Consider the following 17,708-nt stretch of genomic DNA (forward strand, 5'->3'; position numbering starts at 1 on the left):
ACTAGTGTTCGGACAATCAATCAATCAATCAATCAATGGGAGATAAAGATAGGCATGACGGGTTTCAACGGGGACAAAAGTCAACATTACCTACCCTTCACTATTTGCAAAGACTAGACAGAATATTCCTATTCTACGTTATTTGCAAACAGAGAATATCTCAAAAAGCACTATTCTCCAAAACAATCAATGTTCGGACAATCAATCAATGGGGAGATAAAGATAGGCACGACGGGTTTCAACGGGGACAAAAGTCTGCGTTACCTACCCTTCACTATCTGCAAAGGGAGAGAGAGAGAGTTTTTCTACTCCTCCCCGTTTGTAGACAGCGAATATCTCAAAGAGAACAATCAATGAGCACAATCAATGAGTAATACTAGTATTTCCAAAGCTTTAAACAATCAATCAATTATTTCGCAATTTGTCGTGTATCACGACCTTACCCGGACCGCGTGGACAGTTTCTCGTCTTCCGCCTCCAGCGCCCGATCGTCCTCTACTCTCCGTTTTTGCCGCGGCACTCCTGATGGTTCCCAGTCAGGACCGTAGATCACTCGAGAGAGATCTGCTCGGAACCAGTGAAGTTCGGATGATCGGCTGCCAGACGAGGGTCTATTGGGCAGGAGCTCTCCCGATCGTTGCAGTCGTTCACTCTGTCGTCGGGACCTCTCCCACTGGATCCACGTGTCGCTGATGGGCCCCACGTTTGGGACGCCAATTGTTAAATGGTAGCGGCAGTTTCAGTTGATAACCTTTCAAGTATTTGCCCGGCGGTAATCGCCTCTCATACCACTCGATAATTTACCAATGAAAGAGGCAGGCGCCGGAGACTGGAAGGCAGGAAACAAAGTTTTATTCCGTCGGAGCAGAACACATCAGATCAGACAGCAAGGTATCGTCACGAGGTGCTCTAACCGCATCTCTGAGACCTGGTCTCTTATACACCGGTTTATTGCTTTATTACATATAGTACATTCTTGAGATTCTCTTGATGCATGAAAGAACATCCCCTGAAGCCCCGGCTCAGATCCGATCCCACACATAGTTACAGTAGAGGTTCCCACCCTACCCGCAGTGGGAGATGGCTATCGCGTAGCAGGGAATTCCGCTAATTCCCGGGGGTGTGTGCAACCGGCCGGGTCTCAGGGGGTAGGGGCTTTGATCTACTGTAATCCCTTTGATGCGGGGTGTTTCCCTTACAGTAGGGGCAATAAACTGCATCCGCAGGGCTAGGTGATGGCCTGGGACCAGTTCGGACAATGGGGCGCAGAGGAAGGGGGTTATCAAAGGAGAGGCATGACCATGTATGGGATGTCGGTCGGATGTGGTTCCGTAGCAGGGTCGCGCAGAAGGAGAGGGTTTATGGCCTGTATGAGAGAGCGGGGGTGGCCGGCGCGCGGGGGATGCTCGCAGCGCCAGGGGAAAGCGCTGGCGATCGAGAGTGAGCGGGGAGAGAGTGGGGTGCCTAAAATGGCGGCCGTGCATTCGCTGTGCGTGGCGCTGGGGAGAGGCAAGATGGCGCAGATAATGTTCAGTTTGCAAGCTAAATTTCCACATGCATGTATGCTTTATTGACTTCAAAAAAGCGTTTGATAGCATTGATAGGTCAAGACTGTGGCAGAAACTAGGCAACTAGGGTCTTCCGACAAAAATACTCAGTGCTATCATTGTTCTCTATTCGAACAACTGGGTCCACGTTAAACTGAGTGAGGGAGGCACCCTGTCCAACCAAGTATCCATTAATAAAGGGCTAAAACAGGGATGTGTTTTAGCCCCTATCCTTTTCAACATACTTACTGCGGACATAGCATACGCTTTGACAAATTCAAAATCGTGCCTTCTGAGACTTAACAACCAATCATTATCTGTTGTGCAGTACGCTGATGATACAGTACTATTAGACTCCTCAGCCATTGGATTGCAATCCTCGCACAGTAACTTGGCCATTTACCGCAGCACCAACAGGATAGAAGTCAATCCAGAGAAAACAAAAATAGTCACCTTTACAAGGGTATGTAAACTGCACTCTTGGTCGTGGAAATTAGGAGATTACATCATCGAAAAGACTGAGTTTCAGGCCGCAGGCACCTTTAGTCTCCACATGGAAGCCGTGCAAAAAAGAGCCAGAGAGATAGCTGCAGGTCTGTGTAAAGTTGCATTTACTCTTCCAGGCCCCCTACTACTGCCTTTATTGCAAGCTAGAAAAGCTACATTTCTTCCCTTGCTCGTATACAGCCTTGAAGCCTGTCCTGAAAAGTCTGGTCAGTGGCTAAATCAGCACTTCAAATAAGCAGCAATTAAAGTTATTTCGACAATTCTTCTACTACCTAACTCCTCTAGAGAATTTCAGATCTGATTAGAATTTGGCCCTACAGACCAAATTCTGGCACAGAGGGCCACTTTATTGAAATTGGGGATCAAACTAAAGCACTTCCAAATTGCATCTAGGCCAAGAGTTGTTCAAACTGTCATCACCCTGGCAAGGCGCTATCCGGGCAACTCTGATCGATCTACAAATGACACCCCTTGGGCTTTGAACATATCATATGACTCATTCAAAACCTGTAACGGAGTACCATTAAAAACTAGTCAGGAAAAAACAACAACTTTAGACTGCAATCTAAGTCTCACAACTGGTTTGTAGCAGCGATCTATGGTGAGTTGAACCCACAACCCTATTTGCAACTCCCTTTGCCAACACTCTATAACTTAAGATTTTTAAGACTGAGAATGGGTCTGTTCGATGTGGGGGAATTAGCCCAAATATGGAAACTCACACAGGCAGGAGCTTCTTGTCGGTCCTGCTCCTACCAGAAAGAATCACTGGCCCATGTATTGTGATCCTGTCCTGGAGTTGAGTGGGAAAGGCAATTTTGGCTTATGCCATTATTTCGGGAACTGAGCATTCACCAAGTCAGAATGCAATCGACCATTGTTTTCAGGGCAGGGATTGCAGGCTCATTGTGCGCTTTGTGAAGTTCATGGATACAGTGGCCGCAAAAAGTGCCTTATTAGTGAATTGCATGATTCCTGAAGCATGGTACATCCATGACTTCTGATAAAACATATTCAGCCCTGTACTTTGGTTAACCTTTTAGACCTTTTTTAGACCTTTACTTCTTAAAGTTTTAAACATCCAGTCACATGAATTACCTGTTTTTGATGCATGGACTCTATGGCCCTAAGTGCGATGCCAGTTGGATGCCGTGTCGAAATCAAAACTGACCGACTAGTAGTCGGCGGTTCCATATGATTAATTTGGATGCAACCACCCATGAAACGGTCGAAAATATAAATGTTTCCATTGCGGCTTGTGCAGCGGCCGGAAAGGGACCACATCACAACCCTCATTGGAAAAATGGATGTTTACAAACATCCAAGCACTGTGTGCCAGGCACTATAAAGTGCTTTGCACACGAGGTATCGATGTTGGTGCCCCCCAGTCCTCACAGCAGAGACCGCAAAGAGACAGGAGCCCTGCTAGAGCCCCAGATGGTCTATTTCCAACAGTCTTTCAATGGCGGTCGGCCTGCCATTGAAAGGCTGCCTGAAAGGAAAACCGTAATCCCTACGGCGGTGCCAGAGGAGGCACCACCCCACTGTAGGGGATTACTTTCTGACCGCTGCTCCGACAGCCTTCTTGAGCCTGTCGGAAAAGCAGTGGTCGGTCCTTCCGCCCCCTGCCTCTGACTGCCGCATTTTCGAACTGCATAGCTAGATGTTGGTCGGACCACAACCGACATGACAGGCCTCCGGCTGCAGTCCAAAAAACATCATAATGAGGGCCTATATGTTTTAAAAAGATTTGAATGGTTTTAATTAACTATCAAATAAAGATATTCATTATTATTATGACCCATGGGCAAATAAACTAAACATAAAAAATATAGACAGCACCTTCTTAAAAGATGATGTTCTTGATAAATAAATAGATAAAACTCTGTGTAGTTCAGGAGAGTGCAAATCCCTTTCCCACGAAGTAGATGGATTTGAAAAACAAAATGGTAGAACAAGGTTCTGGGAAGCACGAAATCCATAGTTACTTTCGAGACAAAAGTCAGCTTTGGTCTTGATAGAGCACGATTGTGCTCTTTCATTTGTAGGGGTGCATCATAATCATGAGTAGTTCGCAAATGCATTTATTCTTTTGTTGTATTAACATGTGATAGTAGAATGTGTACTGTAGTAATGTGAAGAGTGTCGTGTTAGGGATAATGTCCATATAACGTGAAGAAATTAACGTTGCAATACATATGTGTTTGGTTGAAAACATTAACGTACAGAATTTGTACACGAGGCTCACAAGTATTCATGTATTTGACGTGCTCCTGTAACGTACTGACTTAGAAACGTTCAGTAAAAATGTTCATCTATATGTAGTTTCATAAGGCCTATGTGTCATGCTCTTATATTGGCCGATTTCTGTAGGCCTGAAATGAATTCTCCCTGGACGCTCTCGTATTAGAGATTTAATAGTTGAATTTCATGTGCATGTTGAATTTGTTCTTTTCCCACGTTTCTGTTGCAGATGGAGAAATTCATTGTTAGTTAGAATAATGTGTTTGTTTTAGGAGTTAGGCTCAGGGAGAAGATACATTTGTACAAGGAGTGTTGACAATGTGAGACAGTGTTCTTTTTCACTGGAGAAGGTCTGGGAATCAAGTTCATCGAGCCAGGAGCTGGGAGTATCGAAACTAAATGGGAAATCACCTATGAGAAAGTGCCCAGCATGTTGAGGCGATCGGACGATGAGTAATGGGCGTGTTTTGTGATTTTGGTGTTGGAATTAGGGACAGTGCCCCTGGGGTTGAATTAGGAGAAGAGAGGAGATTGATGGAGAGGGAAGGAGCATCTTAGAATGAGCTATGTATCTTTTGGCTACTTGACCCATACAACGTGAGTGCACTTCTTAGGAAGTCTTCACCCGCTGATACCTTTTCCTGACTTGCCTGGGGAATGCTAAGTAGGGATATCACGTTAGTAGTAGTGTAGGGACATACAAATGCTTTTCACTTACGAACCTTCAATGAAGTCTGATATTAACGTGGAGGCACTTAGTGCCTGCGTCCTGATTTTGGAATTCGTCATTCTTTTCAGGGTCCAAAGACTAAATATAGCTTGCAGGTTCGGCTTTGTATTAGTTCCGATGTATTTCTACAACCTCGTCTTGAGGTGCTTGTATGTTCAGTTATTTTTGGCTTTGTAATAAATCGACTAATGTAGAACCTGGAGTCTGTGATTCTCCGGAGTCATGAACTATTGTGCTTGTGAATCTAATATGACAAGTTATTTCTCCCCTCTACGCTTCTAAGCAGGCACCAACAGTCCACTGACCGAGGATTCCAGAGCATATTGGAATCAGGGAACCCGGACCCATCAGTTGGTAGCAGAGGATGGTTGCCCCTGGAGTAAGGGGAGAATCTAGTAAACTTGGGGAAAATCTAGCCATAGAGCCCCAAAGATCCCAAAGGATGAGATCCCAAAAGATCTGAGAGCAACGGGACCTGGCTGAGACCGACGGAGAGTGACAGTGCGGCGGTAACAGCCATTCACAGGTGAGTGAGTATGAATAGGGATGTGTGTGTTAGATTGCAGTGATGATTTACTTTTGTGATGTCTTGCGATGTTGGGATGAGAGTCAAGTGAATGTGGTTTCGAGCCGAACGTGTGCGGTCCATGTGATACGATTTGATTTTTTATGTCAGGCTCGAGGAGTAGCCTAAGATCCAGGATAGATTTGAGGTGTAGAAGACAACGAGTGATGTAATTGTCTGACCAGTGATTATGGGAGTAAAAAAACAGTCAAAATACGCTTTATTCGATTTAAAAAGCTTCAATCATAAAAGCACAACATATTAAAAACAGAAACGCATCAATTCATATAGGTAAGTTTGACAGTACATTAAAAACAACATCGGTTACACCTAGTACAAAGCTCATTGACGAACACAGCCATGTCATATAAAAAAATAAAATAAAAAAATCCATGATTAATTAAGAAAAGGAGGGGCCTTGCATGGTTTTCCTGTATCTAACCACCCCTTTCAAATATTTGGCTATATTTGTGGGAGTCATGAAGCACTTTCGACGACCAGTTTGGAGATAGGGAACGTGCGTGAGTGAGCTTGATAGAATCATGTGGGAAGCAAGTACACAAGGGCAGACCACAGCGATTCGAGTGGGCAACGCAGGTCGGGGGTCACGGTGTGAATGGTTTGAGAGATTGGATCCTATCGATTTTATTTATATGACTGTCTGGTCGTTTTGTGGACAGACAGTCTGATATGTAGCTGCCCGGTCGTTTCGCAGACAGGCCGTTACTAGAGGAGAGGCAGACAATTAGTCGAGACGGTCCGGTTGTTTGGTGGACAGACTAGATCCTATGAGTGAAGTGAGTGAATGCGTAAAGTGAGATTGTGAAGGAGGGTGAACCGTTATGTGAGGAGGAAGAGTGACGTCGAGGTGTGCTGCAATACGATAGGTCGGTTTGTATAAAGCCGCGCTGGGATTGGTGAATTGTCATCAGGAAGTGGAAACAAAAACATCTTATGGGTAAAATAATTTGATTCATTCATGCAATGCTTTAGGGTGTTACGAAATCTCTGTAGAGGAGTTAGAGGAGTAGTGACTCAAGTGGGTGAGGAAGCACCACCCAAGGATGCCCCAGCACATTACATGGCCACAAATGTAGGACTTCATACCATAGTTTGGCTTCAAAATTGGCATAAGGTTACCGAATAATAGGGAGATTTGGCTTTCCCACATATGGGTCTTTCAGATTAGAGGTGCTGTACCAGTTGAGGGGAGTGATGGCTTCATTGTGACCTCCACCTAGACCAACACAGTTTGAGGCATTAGGTGCATGGATGCCAGCAGCACAGGCAAAGAGCAGAGAGCGAAGTCAGGGAAGGATGAAAAGGGTGATGAAGGCGTATCAAAGTGCGTGATGGGACGCACAGTTGAAGAAGTGGAGGGTAGACACCATTGAGGGAGAGAGGCTATTTCCACTATTAGTTAAAACCGAAGACACTCAGAAGAGAAAGGAAGAGGATGATAGTGATACGGAAGACAGCTTGAAAGACAGGTTGCTGGCAGAGCGTCCTCCGCCAGACAATCCAGATTCAGATGAGGGAAGGCGAGCACTTATGGAGAAAACGGGAGAACCACAGACAAGCCCTAGTATGTTCCTCGGAACGTAGCGGAAGGAAATCACCGGAAGAATCAGACCAGTGAAAGCGTAGGACTGAGTAGTACATCAAGTAAAGGAACTTTCAAGGCTGCAGTAAAGGTTAAGGTGCTAGACGTAGTAAGTTTAAAGGTGCAAGTGGATGAGATAATAAGTGGAAATTTGCCCCTGGAAAGGATAGAACTGTATGAACAAGATGAGTTGTTGTTTGTGGCAAAGGATGGCAAGGCAAGGAGTGCACATGGGAAACTGACAGAACTGGCCCAAAAGTATGATGTAGATTTGTCTAAAACCAAAATGTTGCAGGGAGGTCATAGGCTAAATTACAGCGATCAAGAGTGGAAGAGAAAAGAGTCACAGGACTAAAAACTCACATTTGAGAATTGATTGTAGGGATACACGCATGGAGCATGCTCAACAAGTGAGAGGAAAAGTGGTCCAAGAAAAAGAATGTCAAGAAAGGGTTAGGAGATACACCACCTTCAGGAGGTGGGACAGCAAGAGTAGAGGCTTACCCAGTGCGAGAGGTACCAAGGGGAGGGTATGTGCATGTGCCTTGGAGCAGGGGTGATTTGGCAGCGTTTACAAATGGCTTTCCTCGGCTGAGGGTAAAGCCTGTGGAATGGTACAAGCAGGTTGATCACGTTGTCAAGATTTCGAAAGTACTGTTGATTGATTTGAATACCTTGTTTGACAGTGTGGTACTGAGTGATTTGTGGTCTGCCTGTAAGATTGCAGTTGAATGGACATCTAGCATCCAGTGAACCCGACCGAGATCCCATAACGCACATAACGCACAGTCCTTCACCTTTAGTTGTGAAAAAGTTCGAGCAGGTGATCACATGGTTACAGTCCAAGATTTCTCCACAAGACATCGATTGGGTCCAAATAGATCGAACTACCCAAGAGCCCAAGGAATCAGTACATGCTTACTATGAGCGGCTTTTACAAGCCTTTAAGCAGTACAGTGGATCGGATACGTTAGATTCCAACGATATGGGACAGTTTGTTTCCAAATTTGTTTTAGGATAGAGGCCAGAAATTAGCTTTATGATCCAGCAGCATCTGATCTGCTGGCAAAATAAATCTGTGGAAGAGATTCTACAGTATGCTAGATATTGTAGTGATGAGGTGGACTCGAAACATAGGAAGCTGAAAGATAAACTAATGCTAGTCCAGATGAGTAATGCAGATAGGGTAGACCAAGTGCAGTCAACTTGAGGCACATTGGGAAGGAAGCAAGGAAACAATCATGGAGGGACCCAGAATGCTTCGGCTCATGCAGGTCAAGGAAGAGGGAAGCCCATAGATCCCAAGTTGGGACTAGACATTGGTATCCTAAAGGGAACTACTGCATGTCATTTTTGTCACAAAATCGGGCATTGGAAGCATGAGTGTCGACTAAATCCAGCGAATCAGATCCAAGATGAGGAGATAGTGCAGGTACCTGAGGTCGTAAATACTGTGACATGGCCTAGGTCCATGCACGGAGGGGGTTTGAGTCCACCAGTGCAAGTTCCCCAACCTCCAAGGATCCCACAGGGGAATCGAGTGTACCAGCAGATGCCCTTTATTGAACTCTAGATGAGTTTGACCTAGATCCGTTGCAATGACAGTGCTTGAGGGGGGAAGAAGACTGTACCCTTGTAGCAGTCTTAGAGGTAGGCCAGAGAGGACCGTATGTGGAGGCAGATGTGGACGGTCATCCCATCACATTCTTGATTGATACTGGTATTACCCGTTCTACTTACACACTGATCCTGTACCCGAGAGAAGTATGTTTACTCTATACCCAATGTCAGGAGAAGCCTAAATGTTAGTGTGATTCAGAAAGAATCAGTGGGCAAACATCGGGTACTTGTGAAACCCTCTCTTCATAATAGCTGGATTACAATGTGTGGGTGGCCAACTCCCTTCCAAGATGGCCGCCGTGCTTCCCAGACTGTCTAATATCTTTAATGGGTGTTAGAAATCTCGTGAGAGGTGAGGCTTCGTGTGAAGGCGAAGCGCGTTCTTTTGCGCACTTCAATTTTTGCCTCAGCTGTGAGAAGAAGTTCAAAGCGCTTCCTCAGAAAAGTTTCCTGAGCGCTGCCTTGTTTCAGTTTAAGCGGAAGTTAGTCCGCTTGAGGAAACGTATTCACAGTAAAGAGTTGAATACGTAGTTTTGGTCAAGTAGAACTGGTAAGAGAAAACTCCAAGAAACCACAGTGTCTTACCTACTACTTTTTAGGGAATGCCATCAAGTTCCCGGTGAGTGCAAGTAATCTGAGAGCCGCTCGCTTCACAGTTAGACAGACTACCACGCTATTGCAGGGTCTCCTTGCTCCGGTAGGCTTACCGTCGAGCTGAGGAGACCGGATTCCAGATTGAACAACATCTACAACAAGTAAGCACATGTGACAGAGACTGTGTTCCTGGCATTTATTTACAACTAAGCGCTCAAGCTTCTCAAACCTGAATTCCGAGCGCTTTCCCTGTTTTTTCCTCCTTCTGTTCTCCTTCCCTGTCCCCTTTTGTGCGTTTTCTGTGAGAAGTTCAGCCAGCGCTACCTTGAGAAGTTCAGGACAAAACTTCATGAATAAGAAGATATGGACTAAGAACTAAATCAACCTTGTGGTCCTTGGAATCTATATTACTACAATAATCTTTAAGGACTGAGAGTTAGATGGGCTAATTCTAACGGTAAGAACAGAAAAGGGATAAGGAACAGAAAGCAAAAGAGAAGTAGGAAGAGTAGGATTGTTTAACTCTTTATATCTCTCTGTGCATTAGGTCTCATCAAATATCAGCCAGTATTTTGCTGAACAGAAGAGGGGCAAAACTCTTGCAGAAACCTGGTAGGAAATTGGATAAGGGTAATAATTGAAGTCGAATAAAACTGTTAGTGCATTATAAAATTGCTGTCTTATCTGTGCATTACGTACCAGCTACATTCCTGCTAAAAGAAGAAGAAGTCCAGGTGCACAAGTGTCTCTTCTTGTCCCATTCCCCCTTTCCCCCTGCCTAGAGCAGCTGCATTTACGCAGTTAGTTCTGGGAGGTGGGCATGGGAGCTTAGCATCATTCTGTCTCCGTGAAGAAACCTGAGCACTACTTCTGACAGATTGAAGTGCCCACGAATTTTACCTTCACCTGGGCAGAATGACGGAGGGCTTTAGTTTAAAAGCTTTAGGAGACATGTTGGAGGGGATTCAGCGAGAATTAGGGGTTCTAAGTGAAGAGAATAAGAGTTTAAGGCAGGAAGTAACAGCCTCACGACAAGAAACCATATATATTAACCCAGAGGGTTAGTGAAATTTCCACAGGAGCTTCCATGTCTCAAACCTTTGCCAGTAATGTCCAGCCAGTTCAAGACCCACGTACTGTAGCTCAGGTTGTTCACTCAGTTTCCCCCATCATTCCTTTAGCCCCTCCTGAAAGATATTGTGGAGATCCCCAAAAGGCTCAACTCTTTCTTACTCAGTGTTCTTTACACTTCATGTGTCGGGCCAATCTCTTCCCTGACGTTCAATCACGTGTGGCTTTTATTTTGTCTTATTTGGGAGGGGATGCAGCAAATTGGGCCATGCCTTTGGTTTCCCGAGATGACCCATTTTTATATAATTTGAAACAATTCAAGGCAGAATTTCTTAGGATTTTTGATAGGCGCAGAGTGTCTCAGGCTATTGACAATGAATTATTACAATTGCGTCAAGGGAATAGGGATTTGATCACCTATTTGACTCAGTTTAATAAACTCTTAGTTGAAACAAATTGGCCAGAAGAGAAGAGATCTGCCTTATTTTATCGGGGATTGCGAGATGAAATAAAAGACACTTTGGCGCAAATTCCAAATCATCCCACTGAATTTTCAGAGTTAGTAGATTTAGTATTGGAGATTGACTTCCGAAGCTTGGAGAGAAGAGGTGAGAGGAAGACCAAGGATTTTCGTTGGAATTTTCCACGTTTTGACCGAACTAAGACGGAGACAGGTAAAACTTCTGGAGGAACGACAGAAAGTGAGTCCATGCAGATTGGAACAGTTCGGGGCCCTTTAAGTAAGGAAGAAAAAGAACAGAGGAGGTTAAAGAAGTTATGCATGTATTGTGAGGATCGGGACACTTTGTGAAAGAGTGTCCAAAAAGGCCAAAAACTTCGAATTCGGGAAACTACCAAAACCATCTGTAGGCGGAGTCGCTCAGGTGGTGAAAGCAGAAGACCAGACTCCCAGGCTTCATCACATCATAAACACCCTTCAGACCCAGACTCCACATTTAATACTGCAAATGAAATTGAAATTCCGTAAGCAAGAGATTCCTGGGGTGGCCATAATGATCGATTCAGGGGCCACAGGAAATTTCTGTGATATCAAGTATGCAAAGAAGATTGGAATCCAAGCAGTACGTAAGAAACAAAAAGAATCTGTTCGAGCAGTGGATGGCACCCTTCAGACCCAGACTCCACATTTAATACTGCAAATGAAATTGAAATTCCGTAAGCAAGAGATTCCTGGGGTGGCCATAATGATCGATTCAAGGGCCACAGGAAATTTCTGTGATATCAAGTATGCAAAGAAGATTGGAATCCAAGCAGTACGTAAGAAACAAAAAGAATCTGTTCGAGCAGTGGATGGCACCAATCTCTCCTCTGGCCCGATCACTCATCATACCGAAGTAGTGGAATTAGTTCAGTCCAATGGCCATCACGAGGATATCCAGTTTAACTTAATTGATGCTCCTCAATTCCAGATAATTTTGGGAATTCCTTGGCTTACCCTGCATAATCCTACCATTAATTGGGAGGATAGAACCGCGGATATGGATTCTTCCTTTTGTGCTGAGCATTGTTTCTCTTCTTCGGAAAATTCTCAAGAACCATCCTTGGCGGCTTTGTTATCCCAGAGTGGAGCATCGATTGGAGTAATAGATGTTCAAGAAATTCCAATTGAATATCAAGAATTTCAAGACGGAGGGGAGGAGCCTAGCGCTTGACCAAGATGGCCGCGTGAGCTTTGAGCTCCCAAGACCCTCGTGCCCTCCGTCGACTATCCTGTCTCTAATCCTGTCTGTATGCATGGCATCGTGCAGATGACTTGTCAGGGAGGCGATTGATGCTACCCGAGGTCGGATCGCCCACCGGGAACCGGAGTTACGCATGGCGGAGGATTGAGGCCTATCTCCGAGGGATGCCAGGGGCTAGAGTTGGCAGGATGCCCGACCTCTAATTGAACAACAGCGGCCAGGCGAGGTGTGAACTACCGGACGGAGGTCCCCATCCTTTCACTTTCACTTTCTCGCCCTTTGTTTGCCCTGCCCAGGGAGTGCTCTCGGCTGCTTTATTATCATTTGGACGCTCTGCACGCTACTCTGGCGGCCCATCGCAGGACTGAGCACTCCTAATTCCTTTCGCTGAGAGAGGGCCGTCCTGTTTGAACCGACCTGCTTGAACCAACCATGTCGGGCAAAGCAGAGGTGGATCGGCTGAAGCCGAAGGCCACCAGGCGGGGAGCCTATACTCAAGCCAATAATATGGACCGCTATGCCCAGCAGAAGGGGTCACCGGGTGGATCGAGCCAGTCGCCGGATACACAGAAGACTGCCTCACCCTTGGCCTCGGAGCTCTCGCTGCAGGATGTCATGGGCGCGCTCGAAGGGCTGCAGACTTCGATTGGGAGACAGTTTGATGCCCTGGCGCACAAAGTGGATACCATCTTGGTGGACGTTAATCTGATCCGCGCGGATCTGGGCAAAACAAATGAACGAGTTAAAACCCTGGACCTCAGGACTACGGGCCTCGCTGATGAAGTCTCGGAACTACAGACCGAGGTCCGTAAGTTGCGGACCGAGAGTGATCTCGCCGCCCGTCGGCTGGAGGACTTTGAGAGCCGGGCCAGGCGCAACAACGTGCGCGTTATCGGGGTCCCGGAGTCCTCGGACGAGACTTCTGTAGACCTGCTCGTGGAGGACTTGGTGCTTAACCATCTGCAGCCTAAGGGTCTTGGGAAGTTTTTCGCAGTTGAGAGGGCCCATAGAGTGCCGGGTGGGAGGCCCAAGGTGGGAGCCCCACCGAGGCCGATTGTCGCCCGGCTCTTTCATTTTCGAGATCGGGACGCTATCCTGCAAGCGTCGAGGGTGACGGGCCCGGTCCCCTTCCAGAACGCGTCGGTGAATTTCTACCCTGACTTCACCCAGCAGGTGCAGAGGCAGAGGCAGGGCTTCCTGGGGGTGAAGAGGCGGCTTCGGGAGAGGGAACTGAAATATGCCATGCTCTTCCCTGCCAGACTACGTGTGGTGTACGAAGACCGAACATTCTTCTTTGAGTCGCCTGTCATGGCCGATGAATGGCTGGACGCTCTGCCCCGACGACGGACGGGAGAGGTCACTGCCGCAGACGGGGACAGTGGCCGGGATGAACAAGGTTGATGTCTTCGGAACCGGACTGACTCGATTTGACTCTAGCTAATGACTTGAACAGAATGCAGTAAATACGGAGGGTTGTGGGAGGACGAGGGGAGCTCTTTCCTCCCTTAGGGTACTTTTTGTAGATTTTGGGTTTGGTAGGGCGACAGGCACACTGCAAGTTGGGGGGGCTTTGTAAGCTGCAGCAGGGGTGCAGGGTGGGGGGGATAGTTGGGATTTTGGGTTTGTTGTTGGGGGTTCGTTTCTGCAAGGCGTAGTGATTATTTTCAGGACTGTTCCATGGTGGCTCTTCGGGGGTGGGGTGGGCCTCTTTACGTGTGGGGATGGGGGTAGGGGTTTAAGTGTTATTAGCTGGAATGTTAATGGTTTGGGGGATCGCATTAAGCGCGGGATTGTTTTGCAATTCTTGAAACGGTCATTGCCGGATGTCGCCCTATTGCAGGAGACGCACCTTATAGGTAACACGTGCTATGCTCTTAATAGGAAGGGTTATAAATTCATAGCTCATTCGGGATTCTCCTCTGGGTCCAGGGGTGTGGGCATCCTAGTTAGAGCCTCGTTACCATTTGAGGTGGACTCCACCATTGTTGACGATAGGGGGAGGTTTGTGGCGGTGGCGGGGCGGTGGGAGGGAAGAACTTTGGTTTTAGTTTCGGTTTATGTCCCGCCGGCCCTGCAGGCCTCCACGTTTACAGATCTGGGTAGGGCCTTGCTGGATCTCCCGGGGGGTATGCTTGTGGTGGGGGGTGACTTCAATGCTGTCGGCTCTGGGCTGCTGGATAGATACCCGCCCAGAGACACAGGGGGGGCTCAGAAGTGGCTTCCAGACTTTCTAGACACACTCGGCCTGATAGACTGCTGGAGGCTCCGGCACCCCACACAGAGCCAATACACCTTCCACTCCGGGGCGCATGGTAGCCTCTCTAGGATTGATTACCTGCTCACTCTGGCTGCGTGGGAGGGGGAAGGGTGGCTCCTATTAACCCTTGGTACTTTCGAGACCCCAAGATGCGCAGCGCACTGCCCGCAATACTTTGCTTCACTATCAAAGCTTTCATCCAACTAAACAGAAAAGTAGCATCCCCTTTGGCCAGTTTCTTCGCCTTCGGCGCAACTGTACTAAAGTGGAGGATTATGACATCAAAGCTACCGAAATGAAAAGAAAGTTTCTTGATAGAGGTTATCCCCACAGAATCGTACGAGAATCGTACAAACGTGCTAGGTTCTACGATCGGCAGCACTTGTTACAAGACAATAGTAGAAAAAACGAAGCAAATTTGGTTTTTGTTACACGGCACTCATTACTAAATGAGCAGATTCGCCAAATCATTTGCTCTAATTGGTACCTACTCAATATTAACAAAACCAAAGCTGACACAGTGGAAAAACCTCTTTTTGCCTACCGCAAAAATAAAAATTTGAAAGATCTTATTGTAAGATCCCGCATGCCCATAAATAAACAGCCAGTACAGAGAAGTATTGATGACATGCTACCTATCCAGGGCAATTATAAATGTGGCACATGTATAGTGTGCCCTTTTACAATTGAATCCAAAGAACTTATTTTCAACGAACGTAACATCATTGCTAAGGGAATGCATAATTGTAAAACTAAAAATATCATCTATTTACTAATATGCCCGTGCAACAAAGGCTACGTGGGGGAGACGTCCAGATCGCTTAACACTAGACTGACCGAACATAGATCGGCAATCAGAAACAAGAAAATAACCTCTCCTATGGTCATGCACTTTCTTGAGAATAAGCATAATGCGGATGATATCCGCTGGTTTATCTTGGAAAAAATCATAAACAAAGAAGGACTTTGCCCTGAAAAGATCAGAAAAAAACGTGAAGTTTTTTGGATATTTTATCTTGACACAGTCAAAAAGGGACTTAATTTGGAGATACCCTGGGATCAGGCTATCATCTAAGCTTAGGCTTCTGTCCCTTATAGTTATTGTTCTGATTACTTTATCTATACCAGCTGACTTTGCTATTATAGTAGGCAACTACTTACGTATATTGTCTTTTGGGTCTTCTTGAGGTTATGGATCTCTAATTTCCTACTATAAGCTTGGATAAACATTTTCTCCTTTTCAATAGTTACCTTATATAATCTTTTTATATTCCATATATTATTTTTTCTTTCTCCCCTTTTAGTCATTATTAATATTAATTTATATCTGAGAATAAGCAATTTACTTACTTTGTTTACACATGGCTTTACATCTTAAGCACCACTTTCCCACTTTAGGTTAATGTTACTCCATGCCAATATGGCGCCACTTTTTTGGCAAAACATCCATGCGTTTCGATTATGGCCGATATGAGCACTATGTATACATATACTTGGTAACCTCTATAGTGGTTTTATATATACCACCTTATTTCTAATAGTTTATCAATTTAGTGCCGAGTTTTTTGTTCTCAATCCTTCTCGGGGTCTGTATCGTACACATTGATCTTTGTCCAACCAACGTACGCACATACCGGCTTTACGAGACATCGGTATCCGTTTTCTGTTTTGATTACCCTACTCATGTATGCTCTACAATTCTGAACTCTATGGTTTCCTTGCCGTGTTGGCGCGTAAATTAAACTTTAACGCCTATATAAGACGTGTACATCAGCTCACCCTTCACCGGAGCATTACTCTGAGACTGAGCGGCGCTGCCCGTAATTCGACGCGGAATCTATTTGAGGTACGTCAGCAATATGTAAAATTAGGCTATATTTTAAAGTACAGACACGGCCAGTTTTCATACCGATCTATTTACTTATTTTATTTTTAAATTTTTGTGTTTAGGTGGAAATATTTGCACTATCCTGCTCTCTGCCTACAAAAAGCACCGCATTTTTTGACCGGCCATCGTCCTAAAGCCGTGATTTTATCATCTCTATTCTTAAATTGACCTATAGATTGCTTTAGGTATGTCTACCTAACGTTAAGTATATATTCTTATACGTTAAATTACAGACGTTTCTATTTACCATATAATTATAGATTCATTTGTGTTTAGGTCTGGGGGCTAGCATTTGATATACCCCCCCTTTGTCTATTCGAACTACTACTATCGTAACTGGATACCCGTGGCTACAAAACTTACTAATATACCGACATATAAACAACTTTAAGGTATGTCTACCCAACATGGAGTCTGTTGTTTCATTACAGTCTATAAGCGGATTAGTTACTTAACCTATATCTTCTATACTTATCTAAACATTCATTTACTTGCCTCTAGGTGCAGTAATCATCATCTTAGGCACCCTTGCTTTTCTTCGCAAACTACTGTAACCGTATCTGGTCCTTTGACATTACATAGCTTTTAAGCTCATTTATACGTATCAACAATTCCTACTCCTCCGTGTTCTCAATGTAAGTGCAAACATTATTTTGTTATATCATAAGAGGTCATACCTCTTCATCGCATTAAACACTTCAATTATTTACTGTTCTTCTCCTTATCTCTGTTGGAATTTGCAGTACCAATATTTGTCCGCACTGATCTTCCCTATCTGTGTATATCTGGATATATTTTTACGCTACCTTATATATACACAAGATCACCGGTAGCAAAGAACATTCACCTACCAGTAAGTACGCCTTATTGCCTATATATTTATCATTTCTTTCCACTACTAGACACATTATTGGTTATTTCTTATCTCAACTAATTATCTATAGCTCTCCTATGTTCTTGTTTATTGCTCATGCAGGAAGTATCCTCATTACCTGTTTCATTCTATTACGGTGTTTGAGAAAACTAGATTCCAAGGCCTACTTTGCAGGGTTATACTGTTAACACGAATTAGCAAAAGATCTTTGCTTTTTTGTCTGCTACGTGCATGTTAGGATGGGGTGTTTTGGAGACTCTCAACTTGACCCACGCAAGACATAAAGTGATATATAAAGTGATATTGTTCCCTTTTATGTAATAATTGTGTATTAAGCCATATCTTATACATAACCAAATCAATTAACCTGATGTTTTTGTACATGTTGTTTCTCTATTATGTCTTTCTCCTATGTCTGTTTCATTTGTATCAGCAACATATGGTATTAAGTGTTATAAATGTTGTTTTTGCATTTTTTGTATATATATGTATATAAAAAAATCTT

This window comes from Triturus cristatus, chromosome 5_2 (genome assembly GCF_964204655.1).
Source record: "Triturus cristatus chromosome 5_2, aTriCri1.1, whole genome shotgun sequence".
Classification (NCBI taxonomy): domain Eukaryota; kingdom Metazoa; phylum Chordata; class Amphibia; order Caudata; family Salamandridae; genus Triturus; species Triturus cristatus.